The 23,440-nt window shown below is 43.8% G+C and overlaps 1 long non-coding RNA gene across 2 annotated transcripts; it reads right to left on the bottom strand.

The window, feature by feature from the left end:
- Window positions 1-804: 804 nt before the first annotated feature.
- LOC112662759 (uncharacterized) lies at window positions 805-22,096 on the bottom strand. Of its 2 annotated transcripts, XR_007408234.1 has the most exons (9): window positions 21,968-22,096; window positions 20,507-20,662; window positions 17,878-17,974; window positions 16,704-16,819; window positions 16,048-16,103; window positions 15,820-15,972; window positions 15,361-15,473; window positions 14,656-14,864; window positions 805-898 (listed from the first exon to the last, which is right to left on the bottom strand). It is a non-coding gene; the product is annotated as an uncharacterized LOC112662759 (long non-coding RNA). The 2 variants fall into 2 exon arrangements; XR_007408235.1 differs by lacking the exons at window positions 14,656-14,864; window positions 15,361-15,473.
- Window positions 22,097-23,440: the final 1,344 nt, after the last annotated feature.

Genomic DNA, 23,440 nt, shown 5'->3' with positions numbered 1-23,440 from the left:
CCACAGCTTTAGGTGGCCTCTTTGTTTATTGGCTACAAGTCCACAATGGTTAGCATGAGGATATCCTTTGTTCCTGAGACACATCTTGAGACCTATGTCGTTTGGGGGCTTCCATGCCATATTGGGGACATGAGGTTATTGGAAAGTCTAGAAATCTCAGTGCATGTGGTTTTTTTTTTTTTTAAGATTTTTTATTTATTTATTCATGATAGTCACACAGAGAGAGACAGAGAGGCAGAGACACAGGCAGAGGGAGAAGCAGGCTCCATGCACCGGGAGCCCGACGTGGGATTCGATCCCGGGTCTCCAGGATCGCGCCCTGGGCCAAAGGCAGGCGCCAAACCGCTGCGCCCCCCAGGGATCCCTGCATGTGGTTTTTGTAGCCAGAGTACAAGTGGTTACACTGGGAAGCAGGTCAAGAGACCCATAATGTACCACAATGGCTCTAAGATGTACCATCCTACTCCCTCCTCAGGCTGCTCAGCCCCAGAGAACCTGTCCCTCTCACCCCACATTTTCCTGTCTCCCACTTTACCCACAGTCCTCCATCCCCTCCCTCTGGGATTAGCAATGTTAAACCAGAGCCAACATTTTCACAACCAAAGCACCTACCAAGAATAGCTTTACTTTTTTTTTTTAATTTTCATTTATTTATGATAGTCACAGAGAGAGAGAGAGAGAGAGAGGCAGAGACACAGGCAGAGGGAGAAGCAGGCTCCATGCACCGGGAGCCCGACGTGGGATTCGATCCCGGGTCTCCAGGATCGCGCCCTGGGCCAAAGGCAGGCGCCAAACCGCTGCGCCACGCAAGGATCCCTTTTTTTTTTTTTTTTTGAATAGCTTTACTTTTAAAACTTCCCAGAGATGAGGAAAATATTAATATTCCATATTCCAATGCCTGAAAAAAAGAATGACAAAGCAGTTATGTTTCCATACTAATATGGTCTGAAATGTCATTTCCTGCCATAGGGGAGATATTTTAGGTCAATCTGAGCAACAATTGAGTGACTAGAGTGAGCTGGACAGTTTCTAGTGCATGGAGATTTTGCAATTATGAAGGATTGCTTTACTAAAGGCATTTTTATTGCATCTCTTTTTTCTATTAATAACTATCCAAAACAATATATTTTCATGTTGCAAGTTTGCATGTACTGTCATTCTGATTTTGTAGTTGGACTGGGTACTGTGTAATAAAATACTTGAAATAGCATCTCTTCGGGATCCAAGACCCATCCCACATCTCCTCTCCTTCTCTGTGAAGCAAAAAAGGACACCCAATGATGACAACTCTGAGAGGTCAAGGTGCTTACTCTGGCCACAACACATGTCACAGTAAACCATTAACTGAGCCTAAGAATTCTGACTGCAGGTCAGTAAAACACATCTCTAATGACTTCTAAAATTCGGTGCAACCATTTGCCCTTTAGAACACTTGAGCACTTTGAGCACTTTCAAAACCAACCAGTTGATGGAAATTTTTTTAATGTATTGTTTAAAGAATCCTTATATACATACACACACGCATTTGCTCATAAGCTGTGGAGACACTTCCTCAGTTCCCAGTACAACACTGGCCACACAGTTGGCATTCAAAAAAAAAAAAATCAATGCTTGAATAAGTAAATGAGTAGTAGCTCAAAGTTCTAGAAGCTCAAAGTTTTAGTTGTTTAAATATTAGATTTTTTTACCCAAAATGCCAGAACTGCAGAATTCACTGGGGAATACATATGTAAAAAAGTTCCCTAGAATATATAGAATTGTGTTTCTTTCTCCACCTACTCAAAATGTGTACCGAGCTTATTACCCAAATAAGAAGGTTAAAACCCAAATGAAATATTGTGTTCAGTCCAGACCAGACAGATTTACTCCTGAGTCTCCAAAGATCTCTTCAAAAATAGAGAAAGGGAAAAGCCAAATTCAAAAACAATTCAATCTATGTTCACCCTAAATGTTAATCAGTTGTTTGGCTTGGTTTGGAGAAGCCTATAGGAGGCTGAGCATTGCAAATAGTATGTGAATTATGAAGCCATATACTTATACATTCAACAGATCTTATTAAGCAGCTACCACGTGCGCAGCAGTGTCTTAGGCACTTGAATACATCAGCGAACACTTGGAATTCTTGCTTACGGAGCTCCTATCCTCTCAGGGTAAGATACAATATATGAGGAATTTATATGAAGCATTAGGAAGGTGGAAAAATGCAATGGAATAATGAAAAGTGTAAACATTTAACAGAGACCTCGGTATAATTTTAAGGAGGATGGTCAGAGTAGGCTTCACTGAGAAGGTAATGTTTAAGCAAACCCTTGAAAGAGGTTAGGGAATTAGACACATGGCTAAGGCTGACTCATAAAAAGGCATCATACATTAACATATGGAGAGAACTGCTTTGGACTATGAAATCATCTCTTGAGGAGAATTTTAGACTTCACCCCCTTAACAACCCAGAATAGGGGATATTCACTTCCATGAAAAGTTGATGAATAGTGATCCCCAAATATGCAGTGAATTGATTTCATTAATTTCTCCAGGGGAGCTTTTTAGAAAGACTTTTGGTACCTATACTGTGAAATTCAGAAGTATGGACATCAGTCCTGAAAATTGGCTTTTGTTTGTTTGTTTGTTTGTTTGTTTGTTTGTTTTTTAAAGTTGCTGATACAGAACAAGTTTGGAGGGCCACGAGACTTGATGACTTCTGAGGGCTCCTTCATATTGCATGGATCTCCTTCCTTAAAACTCAGTGGCTTCACACAGGGAAAGTTTACTTCTTGCTATTATCACATCCATGAAGTGTGAGCAGAGGGGTTCCATGCATTCAGGGACATGCACTCCTTCTATGAAATCTTACACCAACTTCTAGGGCCTTGTCCTCCCCTGCCTTCCCCTGGCCAGTGGGGAAAGGGATTCCTGGAGAAGGCACACCCCCATTTACTGACCTTGACCTGGATATTTCACATCTTACTTTGTCTCACAAAGTCATGTGGTCCCACTTAGATGCAAGATCTGAAAAATATAGTCTAGTTGTAGACTTAAAAAGAGGAGAACATGGATGCTGGTGAGTGCACAAGGAGAGCTCTAAGGAATGTCTCCTCCCAGTATTTGAGACCTGATTAATAGTACTAATCATCACCATCATCACTGTCATCATCATAATTTGCTAATACTTTTTAAAAATATTTATTTATTTATTCATGAGAGACACCCACAGAGAGAATGGCAGAGACATAGGCAGAGGGAGAAGCGGGCTCTTTGCAGAAGCCCAATGCAGGACTCGATCCTGGACCCTGGGATCATGACCTGAGCCAAAGGCAGCCACCCAACCGCTGAGCAATCCAGGTGTCCCCATTTGCTGATACTTACTGAGCATCATTATGCCAAGGCACTGTTCTAAGCCTAAAGGTCCGTTAATTAATTCAAACTACACAATAGCCCTATGAGGTAGATACATTTCTAATTTCAATTTCCAAATGAGGAAACAGGCACTGAGACATGGCCAGAGGTGGTAAGCTGGAGGATGAAGTTCATGTTCACAATGCCATTCCACGGAGTGATCTCTTATTCTTCCCTGGGTTCCCTCTGAAAGTCTCAATACTATCCATTTAACTCAACTTCCTGTGAATTGACTGTCAGCAGAAAACAACATTTGTGTTAACTTAGGAGATGGAACAAGAAAAACAAGGAATAAACAGAAAATAAATAGGAAGGTTAGAACAAAAACAGAGAAATATCATAGAAAAGAGCATGCAATCACAAGCCGGTATGTGAAAAGATTATTAAGATAGGCCACTGGCAAACTGATCCAGTGCAAAAAGCAAAAGATGCAAAAGTAAAACAAGAACAAAAAGGGGAACATGATCATAGATAAAATGGAGCTTTAAAATAATAATAATAACAACATAAGAAGAGTGTCAATCTCAGTACTTATGCAGTGATAAACTTGAAAACCTAGTCATGCAGTAAAAACTTAATTCAAATAGATGCATTCCTAGAAATATACAAAATGCCAATTGGCACAAGAAAAAATAGATATCTTACATAAATCCGTAAATTTTAAGCAAATTGACTTCTCTTTTAAAAAAATAAACATAGTGAACCAAAATAGGCTTAGCTTTCTTTCTAAGTGTGCTCCACCACACCTAGAAACAGTTGTTGCAGAACAAATACAAACCTCTAAACATGCATATATTCACTCCAAAAATAAGGAGACCAACATAAGCAATAAAATGCATAGCCTCATTCACTCATAAATGTAGATATGAAGATCCTTAAATAAAATAGTGGCTAACCAAATCCAATAGTATATTAATGAAAATAAAACATCAGCAGGGGGAATTGATCCTAGGAATGCAAAAATGGTTCACTACTTTAAAAATTACTAATATAACATCAGTAGACTAAAAGAGAAAAAGAATCAAATGATTCCAATCAAGCAAAGAATAATTATAACTAGGTGCAAAAACTTACCAAATAAAAATCTAACACAAAACAAGAATAGAAAGGAAAAGGAAGAAAAATAAATAAATATAAGAATGGGGGGAAGGAAGAGATACAATTGTCATCATTTCAAGAAGCCATGAACATCTACCCAAAGAAGCCAACATAATCAACAATCTATTAGAAGAACAAATTAGAGTGTTCAGGAAGGTGGGCAGAACACAGAGTGAAACTAAAAAATTATGAAAAACGTAATACCATTCACAAACAACAACTTTACAAGGAGTCTAAGAAATATCTCAATCAACCATTAAGGCATTTAAAAAGACCTAGTAATAATAACCATAAGTTACTGGTGCAATCAAAGGCAAAAAAAGACAAAACAAAAACAAAAACAAGGAAAAAACAGAGAGGTCAGATGTGATAGTAATGGCCCTAATGAATCCTGGAGAAAGATTACTCAGTGGGATTGTTGGTAAACTTGTCTCAATATATGGTGAAAAATAAAACTGGATCCCTACTTCACATCATACATGGACTAGGGACTCAAATGTGACAAGCAACACTAGCAAGTTACAAGAATGATGAAAAGTACTTTTTGATCTAGAGATGGAAAGGCTACTTGAATAAACCTGTGGCATCGCCTGTCTGTCCTTTCCTCTATGTTGTAGACAATTTCCTTGATTTCATCTAGTCATTCAACTGGAATTTTTATTTTAACAATTCATATGTTAGAGGAAAATATAGTTGAATATAGACTGTAGAGCTAGTTGCTATGGAAAGATTTCAACTCTGTGCCTCATCTTTAATAAATGAGGAGAGAAACCATACCTACTTCTGAAGATTGTCATGGGAATTAAATGACAATGGATAAATGGATGCAGAGAAACAAGCATATGTGCCCAGGACATAGTAGGCACTACGAAAATATTGTTATGTATTAATAATATTTTATACCCTAAAAGTGATTTTCTACTCTTGAGTATTTCTACTGTGAGACTTTGGTTTGTTTTTACAGGTATAATGTTTCCAGGAGGATTATAAGGGACTAATGAATGTCACTCTTTATTCCTTACCCACATTCTAAGCCATCTGGGAGAAAACATCGAGAAAAATGATAGATATGAAGATAGTGCTTTTTTAGCATTAAGGTGACATCGAAGACCATGGCTTCAGTCATGTTGCTAAGTGGTCTTCATCCCTAGCCTCAGAATTAGTGAGCTTCAGCTAGCTACCATCACTGGCAAGGTTGGACCACATGGAGCTCCCCCCGCAAAGACAGAACCTGTGCCCTGAGGGTGGCCCATGACTAAGAGAGGGGAGGACACAGGCCTCCAAGCATGAAAATCTGAAAGAAGATTTTTTCAGATTTCCATGTGGTCCTCAACCTCATCAACCTGAGGAGTTGCTCCTCTGCCCCCTGGATGGCTTAACACAGCTCACATTTGTTTTTCACTCCTTTGAACAACATCCAGTGCAAGTCAGGGCAACCATCCCGTGTAACTTACTTCTGCAGAGCCGCTGCTATCCTATAATTTCCCCACCTGGAACATGCATCTTCCACAGTGGACGTAGCAGAAGAGGGCACTGGAGCATCTTCCACCCAACTATTAAGTGCCTCAGCTCAGAAGTGACACACATTAATTCTACCTTAACCCAGTGGCAAGAATGAGGTATGTGGCATACAGTGGGTTGAAATTAGTGTCCCCAGGAACCTGTGATTTTGACCTTATTTGGAAAAAGTCTTTGTCTATTTACAATTTTTTTAAAATATTTATTTATTTAGGGAGAGAGAGAGAGAGAGAGAGAGAGAGAGAGAGCCTGAGCGGGGGTGCGGGGGGGCAGAGGGAGAAGGAGAGAGAGAATTCCAAGCAGACTCCCTGCTGAGCGTGGAGTCCTACTCAGGGCTGGAACTCACAACCTGAGAACATGACCTGAGCCTAAATCAAGAGTTGGATGCTCAGTCAGACTGAGCCACCCAGGTGCCCCCTTGGCCTATTTACAATTTTGATGAAAGTGGAGAAGGTTAGCAAACCCTTAGCTTGACTTTTCTTGGCTCATATAGTAGTTACACTTTTAATTATTTGAGGAATCTCCGTATTCTTTCTCATAGACGCTGCACAATCTGACGTTCCCACCAGCAGTGTACAATTTCTCTACATCCTTGACAATTTTTATCTTTTTTTGATAACAGCTATCTTAACATGTATGAGGTGACATTTTGTTGCAGTTTTGATTTGCATTTCCCTGATAGTGAGTGATGTTGAGCATCTTTTTGTTCACTATCCAGTCAGCTGTGTGTCTTTGGCAATCTGGTCAGGTCCTTTGCCCATTTTCAACATTGGATTTTTGGTTTTTATTTTTGTTTCACTATTGAATTGTAGGAATTCCTTGTATATTTTGGAAATTAATCCCTTATCACAAATATATTTTCTTCCATTCCATAGGTTGCCTTTTTACTCTGTTGTTTCTTTTGCTGTTCAGGAGCTTTTTAGATTAACATAGTTCCACTTGTCTAATTTTTCTTTTATTGCCTGTGCTTTTGGTGTCATATTCTAGGAGTTATTGCCAAGCCCACTGTCACGAAGCTTTTCCCCTATGTTTTCTCCTCGACAATTTTAATTTCAGGACATTCATTTACATCTTTAACTGTTTTGAAGTGAGTTTTCTTTTTATAAAGTAAAATAAGGATCCTATTTCATTCTTTCACATTAGATATCTAGTTTTCCCAACACCACTTTTTGAACAGACTGTTCTTTCCCCATTATGTATTCTTGGCACCCTGGTTGAAAAGCAGTTGACCGTATATGCATCATTTATTTCTGGACTCTATTCTGTTCCATTGGTCTTCTGGGCATATACCCAACAGAACTGAAATCTGAATCTCAAAGAGATATCTGTGCTCCCATGTTCATTGCAGCATTACTCACAATAGGCAGATATGGAAACAACCCAAATGTCCATTGACAGATGAATGGATAAAGAAAATGTGGTCTATACATGCAATGGGATATTATTCAGCCTTTAAAAAGGAAATTCTATCATTTGCAACAACATGGATGAACCTGAAAGACATCATGCTAAGTGAAACAAGCCAGGCACAGAGGAAAATACTGTGTGATTCCACTTAAATGAGATATCTAAAGCAGTCAAACTCATAGAAGCAGAGAATAGAATGGCAGTTATTAGGGACTGCAGGGAGAGGAAAGTGGGGAATTATTCAACTGGTATAAAATTTCAGTTAAACAAGATGAATACATTCTAGAGATCTCCTGTACACAGAGCAACTGTGGTCAACAGGGTTGTATTGTACACTTAAATATTTAAGAGAGTAGATCCCATGATAAGAGTTCTTACCACAAACAAGGGAGGAAGCACAAGGAAAATTTTGAAGGTTGATTGATATATATGTGATTTGTGTGTTGGTAACATGGGTGTTTATGTATTTCCAAACTCATCAAATTGTGTACATTTAATATGTTTAGTGTTTTGCGTCAATTTTGCCTCAAAAATGCTGCTAAAAATTTTGGAGGGGAGTCTTAAAATGAGTAGAAGTAGAGGGCAGTGATGGATATACCAGTGGGAGAGGAGGATCATTGTAATCAAGTTAGGATGAGATCATAGTGGACTAGAGTAAGCCCTAACTCAATCATTATTCCTAGAAGAAGAAGGAAATTTGGACACACACACACACACACCACCATGTGAAGACTCAGGCAGAAGTTGCAGTGATGTGACTACAAGTAAGGATGCCAAGTATCCCCAAGGATAGCCAGCAGCCACCAGTTGTACTACTTTGTGTTATTTCGTCTGGCACCCACAGGAAACCAATCCATAGCTCTGTGGCTCCGCTCAGCTTCAAGACCCTTAGATGGGTGACATGCATGGAATCAACCAGTTATCTCCAGCATTAGCCTTCTGTTGCACCCTGAGGCTACCTGTGCAATCCTGCCACTCTCCTTCTTCCTGGACTCACTGTGGTTTGCCAAAACTCCCCTTCACACCCATGGGTGCATGTCTGTGCAGCTTGGACGAATGTTCTAGGGTTCAAGCCAGTGGCAGCCACAAATGTAGCTCAACTCCACAGGAAGAAACAAAAGTGTCACAAAGGTACCATGAAAACTGCACAGCCAAATTAAACATGAATCACAGTCTTGTCATACACAGCACACACACACACACACACACACACACACACACTCACCCACCTGACTTACCAACTGTCACACAGAGTTCAACTGCATTTACATAGGATGTGGCCATCATTTGGGTTCACAGCTCCCCTGAGCCAAGTTCAGCAAATACATCATGGGCTAGTGGCCCAAGCCAAAGGCTACAGCAAACAAGTCTGCAGTTTGGTGCTTTGGGATTGCTGGGTGCACACCATTGCCATCCATTGATTCGTGCCTTGCTGCAGCAAACTGTTTTGAATTGATGCTTAGTATAAAGGCTTTTAAGACTGCAATCCATATTTCATTTCTTGCCATAAAATAATAATTTGAGAAATGCAGAGAAATACACTGTTAACAATTTAGCGTTTACTTTCAATAAATAGGAAGTGTTTTACAGGGAACTGCAGCCCATTATAGAAATCATAATTCATCCTCTATGCCAAGAAAATGTATTCTCAATCTCATTGCACCCTGTGCTCAGCTACAAAACCCAAAACTCCCTCTGCATTATAGATTCTCATTATGATAGGTTAACAAATCTAGGGTAAAAAGTCCTGTTGAACACAGCCTGCACATTTCAAATGAAGATGCCAAAACATGTCAGCCTTTCCTGCAGGGATGGCAAAACTGAAATCGCCCTTCATTTATGAGGCGACTGTAAAGGCTGAAATACAGATTATCATACATTCAAAATGATCCTGCCTGTGTGGTTGCCCGCTAATTTATGCATCCTGCAGTTCCCCCTGCAGCAAGCCTCTTTTCTTCCTCTGAACTTTTTAGAAAATACCAGTATTTGAATCTTGAAATGAGATTGCGTTTGAGCAACACTACAAATTCCTCACCTGTTAAGATCTTTTCCAGTGCACTTACAACATCCATTTATGATAATCTGCACCGATCTGTCATCATTCTAGAACTCGGACCTCATAAGATATAAGGCTTCGATGTCATAAAGGCAGTAGCCTCATTCATCTTAGAGTTAAAGCAGCAACAAAAAGATATCAGGCGATGCAAATACAGTATTTCAATGAATTACAATTAGAGAGGAGGAATGAGTCAGCTGTTTATTTTGCTTGTTAAAGAAAAAAGGTTTTTTTCCTACATCCATGTAAAAAGTGCTGTTCAAATACCAGATGGTCATCAGCAGAAAAAAAAATGTGAATTTTACCTTTAAATGTATCATTGCACCTGCAAAGAAATTCCTAGATAAAGTTACACTCCATATTAATGAAGGATCTAACGCATATGAATTCTCCTCCCTATTATGCTCCCAGAGCATACTTCGAGAAAGAAAAGAAAAATATATTTAAAAAAAACAGTGAACTCCCTATAAAGGAAAATAGTTATTTCATATTTCTTCACAGTGTAGAGATAAAAGGGGCAGAGTGAGAGAAGATGGAGGCAGTTGGACTTTATAATTCCCGAGGCAACATACACAGAGTATTCCCATACGGAGATACTACAGAGGAAATACCACTCGATTCATTGAATTCTCTTAAAAATGTGAAACCAAGGATGAGGCATTTTGTACATTCTCACTAAGGTCTGCACAAGTTAAATCAGCCTGTCCACTTTCTGCCTATCAAGGTTGAGATAGTGTAATGGTCCCCACCGGGATACAGAGGGTAACAATAGAAAGTAAGAAGTCAAGCAGCCATGGAATTTAGGGAGAGTCTAGGCCAGCTGGGGGACACTGGGATAAGACCTCTCACGTCTTGGGGGCACCGGGTGGCTCAGTGGTTGTGGTCTGCCTTTGGCGCAGGGTGTGATTCCGGGTCCTGGGATAGAGTCCCACGTCGGGTTCCCCACAGGGAGCCTGCTTCTCCCTCTGTCTATGTCTCTGCCTCTCTCTGAGTACCTCTCATGCATAAATAAATAAAATCTTTTTTAAAAAAGGCCTCTCACTTCTTGATTTGGAGATAATCTTAAATGTGGCTGTCTTGTACACATATCCACCCTCCCCATACTCATCTTGCCTATATGGTGAGTTGAAATTATAGGACTCTAAGCAAACTTGTGCAAAGGGTACTTGCCCATGCTCATCAAAACTGAGTTCTTAATTCAAGGCTCAGTCAACATCAACAACATCAACATCCTAATGTTGACCTCAGCACATGAGACATAGCTGAGGATGCTGGAGGGACGTCTTGAACCCTATGGCCAAAAATCCATCTGGCTGCCAGGTACTGAGAGCGGTACATTCTGTGTGATTATAAAAGCAGAATAGCTATTGACAAGAGGAAATACAGGGAAGGGAGTTTCCGCTGACAATAAAGGAAGGAGCTTCCTGACACTTAGAGTCACTGAAAAGAAAGTGGGTTATTGGACGGGGCTCTCTGGCTCCAGGAGAGACATAAAGATACTGTTCCCATCTTCAGTGTGATATGAGTTCCAAGAACCTAGCAACCTATGGGGGAATTTCTGCCTGTTGATGAGGGCTGTGGGGGTTGTTAGGAATCCCAAGGTGTCCTGAATCAGACATTCGTTTATCAAGCTGGGTGCAGCAGCAAATAGAGCTAGCATGTCCACTGGCGACAAATGGCATCTCTTAGGTGAAGGAAAGAGAGCTTGACTTCAACATTTGGCTCTATCCGCACTTGCGTCATCACCCATAGATTTCTGATCGCTAAAGCAGGCCTTTTTGGAAGATGGTCAATGACCTCTGCCAGGTGGTTTAAAGAGTGCTGAGTGACTGAGCTGGAATTTCCCAGTGCTGAGTCAGAGCGGGAGGTAGACTACAGGAGACCCGCTGGAAACCGCAGCGGCCTTGGAGTTTGCCAGAGAGTTGGAATCCCCACTTCAGCCTCACTGTGCATAGCGCCTTAGGAAAGCCACTTGACCTCTGTGAGCCTCCTGTCCCCATTTACAAGTACTTTCTCACTCGGTTTGATTAAAAAATATCCCTGACACATATGAGGCACTCAATAAATTATAGCATTATAATCAGGTGAATGGAGGCTACTGTATATTGAATGTAATTGAAAATTTTTCCACAGAAAAACTTCTTCAGCACTTTCTAGGTGTCACTTGATTTAACATTGGCCTCTCATGCCAATCAGAGGGAAACCATTCACTCCCCACAGGGAGCAGATGCCCAGAGGTGATGTAGAAAAATACACTCCTTTCTCGAGTCTCATAGTCATATTTCTTTCAGATTTTGCTGACCAACTGAACCCCAAAACACTTGAAAACTCCACCATGGATGACTGGGTGGCTCCATGGTTGAGCCAGAGACCCAGGATAGAGTACCACATCCGTCTGCACTGGAGGAGCCTGCTTCTCCCTCTATGTCTCTGCCTCTCTCTCCCTATGTCTCTCATGAATAAATAAATAAAATCTTTAAAAAAAGAAAAAAGAAAACCCCATCATGATCTGGCCAGAGACCTCGGCCAGCATCATGATTTTTCCAGCAGCCTCACAAGAAGTGACAAGAAGCTGGCTCACCACCAGGTCCTCACTTGTATGTACACCCACCTTGCACGATTAGTCCAAGCCATGGTCAGCTCTGTGCAAAGAGCCACGAATATGTAGCTACCCACAATTAAAAGGGTTGATTCTTCAATAATCATGAAGTCTCCACAGTAAGTTCATTCAGTTACATGCCTTTGCTCTTGTGTATTATTTTTTTAAATAAACAAGCCTTATTTTTATGGGCAGTTTTAGGTTCACAGAACAGTTGTGTGGGAAGTATGAAGTTCCCATGGAGTCCCTGCCCTGACACTTGTATAACGCCCCCCACCCAACTATCAACATCCACACCAGAGCGATGGCATTTGTTGGAATGATGAACCTGCAGTGACTCACCACTACCCTCGGGGGGTCATAGTTTACATTGTGGTCTACTCTGGATGTTGTGCCTCTCGGGGTTTTCGCCATGTGTAATGATGCACATCCACCACTACAGGGCTGTTTCTGTGTGCCTCTTATTCCCCTGGCCCCCGGTACCCGGTAATCATTGTTTTTTATTGACTCAGAGTTGTGCCTTTTCCAGAATGTCATATAGTTGGAATCATGCTGTATGTGGCCTTTTCAGATTAGCTTCTTTCACTCAGTAGTATGCATTTAAGGCTCCTCCATGTCTTTTCATGGCTGAATAGCTCTTTTTTTTTTTTAGCACTGAATAATATTCCATTGTCTGGATATATTACAGTTTACTTATCCATTCACCTACTGAAGGCATCTTGCTTGTTTCCAAGTTTTGGCAATTATGAATAAAGCTGCTATAAACATTTGTGTGCAGGTTTTTGTGTGGACATAAATTTACAACTTCTTTGGGTGGATACCAAGGACCACGAATTCTGGAACATATGTTAAGAGTATGTTCAGTCTTGTAAGAAACTGCCAAACTGTCTTCCAAAGTGGATGCGCCATGCTGCATCGCCACCAGCAGTGAGTGAGAGTTCCCATTGCTCTACATCTTCGCCAGCATTTGGTGCTATCAGGGTTCTGGATGTTGGCCCTCCTAATAGGTGTGCAGTGGTATCTCATTGTTGCTCCATTTGCATTTTCCTGATGGTACACGATATGAAGCATCTTCTCACATGCTTGTTAGCCATCTGTGTATACTCTTTGGTGAGGGGTCTGTTCAAGTCTTTGGCCCATTTTTTAATCAGGCTGCTCATTTTCTTATTGTTCAATTTTATACGAGTTCTTTGTATACTTGGGATATATCATATGTGTCTTTTGCAAATATTTTCTTCTAATGTGTGGCTTGTCTCCTGATTCTCTTGACAGTTTCTTTCACAGAACGGATGTTTTAAGCTTTTCTCTTTAAGCAATACCGGCCCACTGGAAATTTTAAAATATGTCTTTCCTTTTCTACCTCGTAGCCTTGACTAGCCACAGGTTTCTGCTGCGACTTTTACTATGGAAGATGCTCCTGCCCCTTCCATCCATTCAGACGGTAGAAACAGCTCCGGGCCCGCCTGACAATGACCCCCTGAGATTTGCAAATACACCTTAAGTGGCTTTCTGCAGGTGCCCTGCCAACACCCAGCCCACATTTGTCTGGATCTGCAGGATCCAATGTCTGATGGGAACATGGCCTCCAGCTGTTAGACCATATCAGATGGAGAAAAAGAATAGTAGTGTGTCATTACCAGCACAGAGCCTCGGTGATTATGTCTGTCCTCTAAATGACAGCACTGATTAAATAGTAATTAATTCCTCAACAGGCTGAATTAAATAATCAAGTAAGCTGCAGGTAATGTAATTACAATAGTTATTTAACACTTAATGAAATAGTCCTATAAGTATTGATGTGGCAAGTCTTCCCTCTATCTTGAAGCAGCCCCATTACTACGGAATGATTTCCCTGTGAGGATCTAGGGACTCAAATGGCAGTTTATGATGCCCTCACGGAACTAAATCTTCAAGTGAAAAGAAGCCCAGTTTCTCACCCTCTGGCCCAGACTGTACTGTGCATTGGCACCAGCCTCGCCCTGCCAACCAGCAGTGGGACCGACCAACACCTGACAGCCCTCCAGGAATCCAAGACCCAAGTGACCAGAGGACAGAGAAAGGTTTTACCTGAATCTGCCTTTGACCAGTTCCCATTACTTCTCTTCTGGAACTCCCTGAAAGATGACTATCACCAGTGTGTTGGAGGAGCAGATTTTTTTTTTCATAGACATAGCTTCGACCCTCAGATTTGTTCATCCCGAAATGTCCTCACAGGAAGGTATAAACGTGTTCATAAGACCACGGCAGCTTGAATGTGCCCCTACTGCTCAGAAGACTATTAATTACATGTTGACTGGATCTCAGCTTTTTAATCACATTCCCTGGTGACTCAGTATTATTAAACAAATAGATGGGCAAGACAATATTATAGCAATATTACTTGTTAATAAAGATAATCCCATATTCTTTCTACCTCCCTGGAAATATTTGATATTAATAAAGTCAAGACAACAGCTGAGGAGCATTCACACTTCCTGGGGTATTTTCTAGAGTTTGGTACTTGTGCTTCTGTATTTTAGCCAGAAGATAAACAAGTTCTCTTTCTCCACTCCCACCCCCCTGCCCAGCACCTCGTAACGCTGACCCTGAATAACAACACGCATCGGCAACGCAGTTTCTAACCCCGCCGTCTTATCGGAATATTCACTACGTGGCTGCGAGCCGCCGCCGAGCCGTCGTTGGGAGCGTTGCCATGGCAACAGAGCGCCGCAGAAGGCGAGGACGCGGACAGGCACCCCGCGCGGCGCGCCCCCGGATCTAAGGGCTCATTGAAAGGTTCTGTGCTCGGGTCACCTTGTAAACGAGAAATGTCCGTCAGAAACCCGCGGTCGGGACCGGCCCGCGGCGGCCCGGGAACTCCGCACCGCGGCAGGTGCAGGCCGCCCCCGCCGCTGCCCCAGCCCCGCCCCCGCCGCTGCCCCAGCCCCGCCCCAGCCCCGCCCCAGCCCCGCCCCAGCCCCAGCCCCAGCGCCAGCCCCAGCCCCGCCCCAGCCCCGCCCCCGCCGCCCCGCTCGGCCTTGGCTCAGCCTCGGATTGAACGGCCTGAATCTATTTTTTGCCAGTCGGGGCATAAAGCCGCGAACTGCGGTGATTGATTAGAGGCAGGCTGCTTTCCTCAGTGCCTGATTTAGATCTGATGGCGTTTGTAATTGAAACTGCTTTCAAAGCTCATGGGCTGGAAGGCGGGATGGGGGGGCAGTAGCTCAGGGTTCAGTAAGGGTAGGACCTCTCTAAACGCGGCGGGGACAAACCCTTCCCCTGGACATGAGTCGGGAGATGCCATCCTTACCGCGGGTTCCCCGGGCAGCGGACTCAGCCTCTCCAGCATACCCCGCAGCCGCAAGAACACGCAGTGATGATCTCGCCCCACGCGGCCCACTGCTGCCCACCGGCATTTCAGCTCTGTTACCCAGGTGCAGTGGCAGCCTGCTGTCATACCTGGCACTACGCCCCCCACGGAGCACTCACCCTCCACCCCCGCCCCAAGTAGTTCCACTACAGACAGAGAAGAGCCTGGATTTCTGCCCCAGAGCTGAGCTCTGACCCTGTAGAAGCCCATGGGACCCAGCAAGGAACAGAAAGGGAAGCTCCCAGAGACACAGAGGTGGCCACAGGGGAGGCCACAAGGTGGGCCACAGAAACCCACCACCTACACAGGAAATCCACAGCCAGGGTCAAGGCAGAGAACTTCACTGTGGCCTTCCTGCTCCCCCGAAAAGACCAAGTGGGGAGCTCCAGGTCCACTCACCTCTCTTAGCACATGTGCCCTGGGATCTCCCTACGGCCTCTCAGAGCAAAGCAGGCCCACGTCTCAGGTCATCAGGGAGTGTTCAGTGGCACACAGGATCCCCAGGGACAGCCTGGTCTGTCTGCTCTGCTTCCTGATGGCCAGAGCTCCATCCTGAGAGATGGAAAAGACCACACAGCGTGGGGTCTGGACTGACTCACCTCTCGTCCCTGTGACCTGGAGCATTACCTCATCCTTCTGCACCTCTGTTTCGTTAGCCTACGAAGCAGCAGCAAGAGTACTTCCTTCATGAAGTCACCATGAGAACAGAATAAGATAATCTGTGTAAATGCTCAGAGAGATGCGTGGGGCACCATAAGGCCTCAGTTAACATTGGTGTGTGTTATGGGCTGAACCATGTCTCCCAAAAAGATATGTTAGGGTCCCAACCCCTAGTACTTCAGAATGTGATCGTATTTGGAGATGGGGTCTTTACAGAAGTAATCGAGTTAAGATGAAGTCATTAGGATGGGCTCCAAACCAATACAACCGGGGCCCTTATCAGAATGGAAAATTAGGACACGGAGGGAAGAAATGTGAAGACACTGGGAAAGCAACAGGTAAAGATGGAGGTGATGCTTCTGCAAGCCAAGGAGCACCAAAGACTGCCAGTGGACCCCCAGAAGCTGAGAGGCAAGGAAGACTCCCCTGCAGATTTCAGAAGGTCATGGCTGTGCTAACGCCTTGATTTTACCGTTTGCCTCCAGAACTATGAGATAATAAATTTCTGTTGTTTAAGCCACCAGTTTGTGGTGCTTTGCTACAGAAGCCTTAGGAACTGATTCAGCGTGTTCATTAGAGTACAAGTTAATAATTCTAACCTGAGAAACTCCAAAATGCAGTACCTTCAAAAGGAAGTTCCTCATGAACCCATCATGCTGTCTCCAGCCGTGGGTGGAACCACTCTGCTTCAGGAGCTCTCATGGGAATCCAGGTCTGTTCCACCATGTGGCTCCATCACCTACATTCCAATCAGTGGGAAAGGATGGAAGAGGATCTGGGACACAGGATGTTGGGGCTTGGGAGTTCAGGAAGGACCACACCCAAAGGGGTAGGCCTCACTTCCCATCAGTGCAGGCTGTCATTCGGCCAACCCCTGGCAGCATGTGGGGTAGACAGTGGGGTCTCCAGTGTTCCCAGCTGTGGCTTTTTTATTAATACTTTAGTGAGGAGCACCTTGGGGGACACAGTCAGTTAAGTGTCCGATCTTGGTTTTGGCTCAGGTCACAATCTCAGGGTCCTGGGACAGAGTCCCGAGTCGGGCTCCACACTCAGCGTGAATCTGCTTGAGAGTCTCTTTCTCCCTCTCCCTCTGCCCCTTCCCACTCATGCTGTCTCTCTCGCTCACTCACTAAAATAAATAAAATCTTTTTAAAAAAATACTATTTCATGAGTAGGAAACCTGATACTACATTTGATGAGAAAAGAATGCTAGGACTAGTTTGTGCCAAAACCAAGGGCCTAGGCATGTACCTCGTACCTCGTAATGGTTAAGGTTTGACAAAATCAGTCCATTCAGGAGAAGTGGTCTCCCTATAATAGCTGGACAGTCTCCCAAGAGAGACTCACCAGAGACACTCCCAACTGAGCCCATTGTAGCCGTCCTGCACTTCCAGGTTCTTTATTGGAGAAGTAAGCCTCCTAGCAACCAGGTTAATTGTTTCCTACAACCTCTAACAGCTGAACTGTCATATCTTCAGCTGCTACAAGGTTTGGGTCATCTATCTGGTGGCTTTCTCAGTACAAGTTTGACTAATAACTGTGATAAATAGGCAAGTGTTTCATGAATGATGTAAGTCTCTTTGTTAAAGATAGCCATTCATCATTAGCCATCTTAGAAATTGCAGGCAACCCATGAACCTTCTGAAATAACCTGAAATATAAAGATGCAACTATTTATCAATTAATTTAAACTCTAGTGAAAGTTTTGCATATACAGGGACTTTAGGATTTGGCTTCACGGATTGAATTTAGGCTACTCCACAAATGAATTCCGAGATCCGGGTTATATATACTCACAAAGCTGAGACTTTGTGAAGTTTTCTTGGCAGAAGGAAAGAATACATTAAAATCCGGACTTCTTATGTGTTTCCCAGAAGAAATCAGCAGTCAGTTTCTTCCACCATAAAATTAATCCAGAAAGTAAATGAATATAATATAAGAAATAATTCTGTTGGGGCATGCAGATACTTTACCGGCAACAATATCCAAGAAAGTTTTGGTCCTCTCATTCTGAGGCCCTTTGAAAACTATGTCAAATCTTATCTAATTGAATTTGAAACAGACCATAAAAGATTTCCAGGAAACTCTTGTGTGGTAATCAAAATGAAGATTTATAGCAATGGAAATACATTTGATTTTGAAAATGACTTTTGATACCCTTGTGTTAATGACCTTTAGGGAAATTCTTCTCAGGAGAAGTATTAGGTCATGGGTTATTCAATCAGGGAAGCAATGCTGAAGTAGGAAACTTGCAAATTAAAGATCACATCATTTGTCTTAAATCAATCAGCGACAAGAGTACAGGAACAAAGTCCCCAAAAGATAAAGCAGAAAATCAAGCCCTATTTGATTTGATTTATGTCACCCAGCTTCACAGTGCTGCAAATACCATGAGATCTTATTCCGGGGGTTCTATAGATGGATTAGTGGCCAGAGAAAAGAAGTGAGGGATTCCACAGAAGGAAGAGGAGGAAAAGAGAAGGAGAAGGAGGAAAAGGATGTAGCAGGGAAGGAGGGGGAGAAAATTCTTACATCAAAACTGTGAAATGCCTGAATGTATGTCCCCCCACCAAAATGTTTTAAAAATAGTCCAGTGACTTAGAGACTGGATGGAGGTCAGGACTGGAAACTGGCAGGAATGCCCTATGTTCCCGTGATTTGTTCCTAACAGCTCTCATCCTGGAAGTGGCACAGCAACCTGGACAGCTGGGCCAAAAGCAGAGCTGGTCACTTGCTCTCCCCATCTGCAGTGGCCTTGGGCTGAGGCCCACATGCCACCCAGAGACAGAGGGAGGGGGCTCCACTAGAAGCGATCAGAGGCTGCCCAGCCCAGAGCACCAAGGATGCAGGTTCCTCAGGTCCTGGAAGGACCAGTGCCTGACTTTGATGACACCATTCCCGGTCTGCCCCAGAATCCCTGCTCCAGCCTGCACCTGAGCAATGAAGCCACACAAGGAAACCCCCTGTAGACCGGAGGAGGCGTCCATCTCATGGTTTGTTCCACTTCTCTTCAAAGGGAGACATTGGATCTGGGGCTCAGCCCAGCTGGCAAGTTTTCTGGACTGGAAATTGTCAACTATTTGCAAGGACCATACGCAATCTAATATGTCTTGGTGTGGTGTAGAACAAATGGAGCGTGGCTCCCTGCAGGAGGGGGTCCATGCAGTAGGCTCTCCAGGAAGGTAACATCACGACTCTAGAGAAATCTGACATCTGGGAACCCAACCAATTAAAACACAGCTGATCAGGAGGTTACAGGCCACTCCCACCATCTCTATATCCTGAATATCATGAGGGCTGAGAGGTATTTTACAATAAGCATGGGTCACAGTTTCACAAGTAGCTACATTTACTGTGTAAATGTATGTGCATGAAGGTCCATGAAAACAGAAGAAAAACAGCTTAGGGGACATACTGGCCACCTCTATGAACTTTCCCCAAAACACTGCTCCTCCCATGGGTCCTGAGGGGGAAATCCAGAGTTCTGGGACAGAATCAAACTGATTGTTAGGACAGTATGAGTGCCTGAGTGGAGTTGTCCTTACAGAGAGTAGAATTAACTCTTGAGATAATGGCAAGAAGTTTCTGGAAAAGCAGCTGGCCACAGCAGCCAGGAAGCGGTCTGTTTAAGACACAGAAAGAGTGATTTGGACTGCGTCTCCATCATCTTCAGGATTTCCCAAAGATCAAGCAATCTTTTAATCTGTTCAATGAGGCCACTTGGGAGGAGAGGCTATGCATGGAGCTCTGGTAAAACATTTTCACTCCCCTCTATGCAGACACTTATGACAAGGCCAGTCCTCTCTCGCCCTTGGCCTCTCTCTAGATACCTTAAAAGGATGAGGGATGAAGGAACAAACAGGATTAATGGAAACATTCAAGTCTGCTTTGGCCTTCATCTCAACTTTATTTATCTGGATAATCACATGTGCATGGAGCCAAAGAGGGGAGAGAGAGAGCTAGGCCTGGAGATGCATAGCTACCCTCCCAGTCCCAAAGACAGCATCTCAGAGGACAGGAGGTCTTCAACAACTATGATCCCAATTTTTGACACCCTCTCCTTCCTTCAGATGTTCCTGTGTCCTGAGCTAACCAAGGGGCCAATCCTTTTTCTTCAGCAATGAACTCAAACAGCCAGCCATCCCCTTGACACCCCCACTTGATGTAAATGCAAGTGTCTCAGACATGACACACTCCACCCCAAACCTGCTGCCCCTTGAGTACCCCCCCCCACCGTGCCCTGGAGCACATAGTCCTAGTTGCTTCAACAAAACATCTAATAATTATTCTTGATTTCTGTCTTTTTCCCACGTCCTACATCCCACCCTTAAGCAAATCCTATTAGCTCCATCTGCAAAACATAACCAAAGCCAACCTGCAACCTATCCCCACCCTCACCAGGAGTCCAACCTACAACATCTCTCACCCAGATTATCAGAATAGCATTGTACTTGGGCTCCTTGCTTGTATGGCACCCCTCTTCTCCACATCCTCATGGCAGTGTGGTCTTTAAGAAACACAAAGTAGATCATATTCCTTAGGCCCTCGTTCATAGAAATTCTGGGTCCAATGGAGCTGATCACTATAAAAATTCACATGATGATGATAAAAGATGCAGATTCTGGTGGCAACTTTAAGCATGGTAGCAACATACACACAAGCCCCCCCTCCCCCGACTCCCAAGTGAACCTTCCTGGCATAGACCTGACTTCTGAGCTCTGGACCCTCATGTCTAAGTGCTTGCTCAGCATCTTCACTTGGATATCTCAAGGCAATCTCAAACTAAACACATCACACACCAGATACTGAACTCATCACGTCCACCCCACTCCTCCCCCATGAGCACGGCCCCAAACATTGCTCTTCTCAGTGAAGAGCACCACCACCCACCAACTACACAAGCCATAGCCTAGGCATGGCCCTTGGCATCTCCCTCTCCTCTTCCAATATCAACTCAGCACCAATTCCTGTCTGTCTCAGCTGCCAGACACCTGTCAAATCAATCCACTGCTCACACACTTCACCATTCCACAAGAGTGTATCTTTCACCTAAATGGTCTTCCCAGGTCCAGTGTGGTTTCCCAGCCTATCTGTTCCCAGAGTGTGGGCATCTCAACAAGGGACCTTCCCCTACTCACAAGGAATTCCAGTTCTGGGCTACATGTTCTCAGTGCCATGTTTTACGCTTCTCCAAAGAGCACATCTAATCTATTCTTGTGTGTGATTGTCTGATTAGTGAGTGTCTCCTTACCAAAATGGGAGCTCCAAGATGGCAGGACCAACCCCAATTTCCCCTACCCTTGTATCCAAGAGTGCAAAGCAATATCTGTCTTAATGACTAATTTTTGAATAAATGTCTCTTCAGTGGCAACATATTTTCATAGAAAATCAAAAGTCTGAACCCAAGAATTCATGCTGCCCCTGGATGGCTAGCAGTTCAGTTGAGTAGATATTTTAGCACAGGTATTCCCTCCCCTTGTGAGAAGAGCTTTGGGCATCTGGCAAAATTCCCTGCTTGACTTAAACAGATGGACAGAATCAATGAAAACAGTGGTAATAAGAATTATTACTGGTACTATTCTGGAGCTTTTGAGTTCCCAAGGTGTTTACATATGTTCCTGAATGCTGCAAAGATGTCTGTGGGAAGTCACAGCCTCCAAGCCTACTTGACACAGATCTCCTCCCTAATCTATTTGTAATCTTGATTGGATGAGGAGTAGAAATGGCTCACAGAGTGCACTGAGATGACACATGTTCAACACACAGCCTCAGACAACCAGAGTGAACTGTAAGAGTTGTATGGTTCAGCAAAAGATGACACTACCCCCCAAAGATGGATTAGAAGTGGTCCAGAGATGGCAATTGCTTCTCCTTCACACATTCCTACCTGCCTGTCCATGGTCCCGAGTCCTATATCATTCCAGGTGTCACTGTCAGGACCCTCCTTCCATCGTTGCTTGAGCCCTGATCTCCTCCCCTTATAAATAGCCTCTGGAGAGAACATACATCACAGATGCATGTGCCTCAGGTCTGTGAGGAAATAATGCCAGTGGAGGCAATGTATTGCCAAGCAACAAGCTGCTGTGTGTTGTGAGCAATGACCAGCCCTCATGCAAACATTGTCACCTAGACAGAAGGGCTGATAATGAGGCCTATATCTTCAGCAAAGCCAGGAGAAGGGACCTTGTTCCACTGAAATGGGCCCCTGCCCACATGAGAGCTGCCTACTTCCCTTGCTACATTGTGCCTTGCATGCCTGATTTTGACCTTAGAGGGCTACAAATTAACCCTGCTGAATCCAAACAGCTTCTGCTTTTCTGATCCTTCTTTTTTAACTGTTTTGTTTTGCTTCCTTTTGCTTCCCCCAGAGAAACGGTGGTCTCGGTTTCATGTAGCAGATGCTCAAAGGTTTCATAGGAAATGGTCTTATGCAAGGGCACACACATACACACACATGCACACATGTGCACACTTTCTATAGCTAGGGACTGTAACCTTGCAAAATAACCAAGACAATGCCCTACTTAGAATAAAGTGGAAAGTAACAAGAGAGAAGGAGAGACAGGACAGGGAAAGTCTTTGCCAGCAACTTCCACGTTACTCCTCCAGACACCCGATCAATGATTCTTAATCCCCAGTGTGTCTCCAAATTGCTTAGAGAGCTTGTTAAAAATTTAGATTCCTGGCTTCTTCCCCAGGAAGTCTGATTTAGTAGGTCTCGTGTGTGGCTATAAATTCAATTTTTAGCCAGTGCCTTGCTTGATTCAGAAGCTGTTGGTACAAGGAACAAACTGGAATCTGACCCTGAATGTGCCATTCTGCAGCTCAGTGCCTTCAGTCACACTGGAGAAGAAAGATTAAGACTCCAGGCCAGGCTGGTATGCTCTGGGACTGACTCCCCAGGTGCATCTCAGGCTCCACTCACAGGGCCCACCTTCCCTGTCTACCTCTGTGCCCTGATCTCCTCTTCAGTACTGGTATAGAACCCACCCAAATGACTTCCTCTTAACTTAATTCTCTCTTTAAAAATCCTGTCTCCAAACACAGTCACATTCTGAGGCATTTGGCAGTTAGAATTTCAACATGTGCATTTATGGGCAGAGTTCAGCCCATAAAACGCCTCACTGTTCTCATAATAAATTGCTTTGTTTGGTCAAAAGGTCTCATGTAAACCATAGGCATCCTCACCTTCTTTGTGTTCTAGGTAGATGAGCAAGCAGGATAGCTTGGGGACTGCTGATTTGGTGTTCTTTGACCCCCATGGGCCTGGAAACATCTCCTCTACTGGACTCAGTCTCCCCAGGGAGGGCATGGCACCCAGCACATGCTCCATAACATCTGTGAAGCCCATGAGGGAGCA

The sequence above is a fragment of the Canis lupus genome, chromosome 34 (genome assembly GCF_003254725.2).
Source record: "Canis lupus dingo isolate Sandy chromosome 34, ASM325472v2, whole genome shotgun sequence".
NCBI classification, from domain to species: domain Eukaryota; kingdom Metazoa; phylum Chordata; class Mammalia; order Carnivora; family Canidae; genus Canis; species Canis lupus.
The sequence above is the reverse complement of the archived record's forward strand: the minus strand, read 5'-3'. Positions and strand labels throughout refer to the sequence as shown.